At 42.8% G+C, this 3,595-nt stretch overlaps 1 pseudogene; it reads right to left on the bottom strand.

The window, feature by feature from the left end:
• Positions 1 to 330: 330 nt before the first annotated feature.
• Positions 331 to 3,158, bottom strand: LOC124521116 (tubulin alpha-1 chain-like; annotated as a pseudogene).
• Positions 3,159 to 3,595: the final 437 nt, after the last annotated feature.

The raw sequence follows: 3,595 nt of genomic DNA, 5'->3' as shown, positions 1-3,595 counted from the left end.
GGCAGTCTTGAGCCAGGGATGACGGGGAAATGCCAGGAAACAAGCACAAGGCAATTTTTTTTGAGATGATAGAAATTTCTGTAGTTTGATTGCGGTGTGGGTTAGATGGTGTACAGATTTGCCCAAACTCAAGCTACACATTTAAAATGGGTACAATTTTAAGTATAAAATATGCCTTAATAAAATTGACGTTTAAAAATATTTTGTAAACTTTTTAATATTTTTTTCCTTCTTACACTTTTACTTTGAGACATGATAGGAAAATTCGACAAGTACACATGGAAAAATAAGACGTGATCACAGTGAAAATTGGAGACAAACCAGAAACCTTTAACACTTGTCAGCTAATGTGGAAGCTAAAGTTCTGAGAGGGACATGCTGCAAGGCTGACAGGAATGGTAAACGGTGTTCCTCTCTTTCTTCTTCACCCTCTCCTTCAACAGAATCCACACCAATCTCCTCATAATTCTTCTCCAGGGCAGCTATGTCCTCAGAGGCCTCAAAAAACTCTCCTTCCTCCATGCTTTCACCCACTTACCAGTGAATAAATCATACATACATCAGGTGAATCTTGGGGTCCAGGCGAGCCCAGGACTCAGCAATGGCTGTGGTATTGCTCAGCATGCACACAGCTCATTGTACTTTGGTCAGGTCTCCACCAGCTACCACAGTGAGAGACCTGTAATCAATACCAACTTTGAAGCCAGTGGGGTACCAGCCCACAAAGGGGATGCTTGGTCTTGTTGGTGGCAATGGCAGCACTGACATCTTTGGGAACCACATCGCCGTGGTACAACAGGCAGCAAGCCATGTATTTACCATGGTGAGGGTCACATTTCACCATCTGGCTTTCTGGCTCAACTCACATACTAGTGGTCTCTGCTCAGAGGACTGTTCATGGTAGGTTTTCTCAGTAGAGATGGCAAGGGCATATATGGCCAGAGGGAAATGGATGTGGGGATAGGATACCAGGCGGGTCTGGAATTCTGTCAGATTGAGGGCTCCATCAAATCTGGGGAAAGCAGTGATGGAAGACACAATCCAGCTAATGAAGCAATTAAGATTAGTGTAGTTTGGGCACTCAATATCGATATTTCTATGACAGATGTCATAGATGGTCTCTTGTCTATCATGAAGGCACAATCAGAGTGCTCCAGGGTGACATGGGTGGTGAATAGGAGTTACAGGGCTCAACTACAGCTGTGGAAACCTGGTGGATTGGGTAAATGGAGAACTCCAGCTTGGACTTCTTGCCATAATCAATAGTTATTCCATCATCAGGGAGGTGAACGCAGAACCAGTTCCCCCTCCAAAGCCGTGGAAAACCACGATGTCTTGAACACCTGTGTACTTGTTGGCCACTTTCTGAATTTAGTCCAAGATAAGGCCAATGATCTCCTTGCCAGTGGTATAATGTCCTTGGGCATAGTTATTGGCAGCATTTTCCTTGCCTGTGATGAGCTGCCCAGGGTGGAATAGCTGGCAGTAGGTACCAGTGTAAACGTCACCAATGACTGTGGGTTCCAGGTCTATAAACACTACCTTGCGCACACACTTGCCAGCACCCACCTCACTGAAGAAGATGTTGAAGGAGTCATTTTCCGTCAATTGGCATCTGGCCATTGGGTTGGATGCCATATTGCAGGCAATAGAACTCCAGTAGACATTGCTGATCTGGACATCAGCCTGGCCAACATAGATAGTGATGCAGTTGTGCGTGGTGGCTACAGACTAGGAGGCACAGGCAACAACAGGAGCAGACACCGGGTCCCAGTTATTGTCCCTAACAAGCTGAGTTGAGGTAAGTCATGCACTGACTCTATAAAGTTTTTCTAAAAGGAGGAGTTATATCATTACCTTTCTGATATGGACTGAATTGTGGCGCCCTCAAATTTGTATATTGAAGTTCTAACCCCCAGTACCCCCAGAATGTGATTGTGTTTGGGGATAAGGCCTTTAAAGTGATCATTAAAGTCACGAAGATATTAAGATGGACCCTACTCCAATGTGACCGGTGTCCTTATAAGAAGAGGCAATTAGGAGACACACACACACAAACATGTACACGCACACATACCGGGAAGACCATGTGAAGACACAGGGAGAAGACAAATGTTTACAAGCCAAGAAAAGAAGTCTCAGAATGAAACCAGCTCTGCTGACACCTTAATTTTGGATTTTTTGCCTCCAGAATCGTGAGGAAATAAATTTCTCTCATTTGAGCCGCTCAGTCTGTGGTACTTGTTACGGTATCCCTAGTAAACTAATACAGGCCTACAGGGTTATGGAGATAATTAAATTAGATTATGATTCATGGAAACACAAGATATAATAACTTTTTTCCCTTCTTGATTTTCCTAGTAAAACCAGGGTTAGAACTACTCATATTTATATTCAAAATTAATTGGGAAGACTGAGATCCCTTTCCAACACCTGGAAGAATTCCTAAACCCTTCTGTTCTACAACTAGATTAGAAACTTCTCTTTCTAAGCATCATGATTCTAGTATTACCTTTTAATATAAATGAGCTTTTAGTGAGGTTAACATTTATCTGATAAGCTATTAAAATATTTAAATGCTTCAGTATCTTTCATAAATAGCTGCTATCCTAAGTCTACTACCCCCCCCCCCCCAATTCCCTCCCAGAGCAGCTCTCCGGGTCCCTCCCCTGGGACCTAAATCTTTCTAGGATCCAGCACCTGAAGGGATAATGTCTGACAAAAGTGAGGCCATCTGTTCTTATAAGTCAATGCCCCATGCCACACCTACGATTAGATATTTTGACTAGCACTGGTTTTAGGGATGTGTTTTTTTTTTCAATATATGAAATTTATTGTCAAATTGGTTTCCATACAACACCCAGTGCTCATCCCAAAAGGTGCCCAGGGATGTGTTTTGAGAATGGGGCAAAAGGCAATAAGGATGATTAACTTGAGAAAACTTTTTTTTTTTTAAATACAGATTTGTTCGATATGGGGTACATGTTTATTTTGTCGGCCAAATGTAAGCCTGGGCCATTTCAATTTAAGCACACTTAAACAAGATAACGTTTGCAACGTTTTAAGGTACAAAACCTTACTTGTACACTCAGATTTAGGGCCCGGTCTTCATTAACCTCCTCTAGTATCAGGTGTTTGTGATGTCTGTCCACTTCCATGCTCACAAATATAAACCAAGCCTGTGTGTGTGTGTGTGTGTGTGTGTGTGTGTGTGTGTGAAAGAGAGAGACAGAGATAGAGATGGAGACAGAGAGATGGAGACAGAGACAGAGCGGGCATGTGGTCTCATAGAGGTCGAGCTTTTTTGGTGTGCTGGCAATCTATCAGCAGAGCGAGGGCTGTCTTCTGCTGGTGTTGCAATACAGTATAATAATGCTGCATTTAAATTATAAGTGTGCGCACCGTGCAGGATTTAGAGCATTTTGCTTGGAACTAAAACTAAAGCAAATGAAAGCATTTAAAATAAAAACTGTCAGCTACGACATCGCTGTTCCCATTGCAATGCCATTGAGTTATTTCAAAGAGCTCAGGCGATTTGATAGAGGAGACGCAGATGAGGTTTTCTCTGGTTTTGCAGCAAAGCTCACTTACTCGC

Source organism: Lynx rufus, unplaced genomic scaffold (assembly GCF_022079265.1).
Source record: "Lynx rufus isolate CCGP_SWC_20201006 ecotype Redwood Valley unplaced genomic scaffold, mLynRuf1.p SCAF_3, whole genome shotgun sequence".
NCBI classification, from domain to species: domain Eukaryota; kingdom Metazoa; phylum Chordata; class Mammalia; order Carnivora; family Felidae; genus Lynx; species Lynx rufus.
This window is presented reverse-complemented; position numbering and strand designations above follow the sequence as displayed.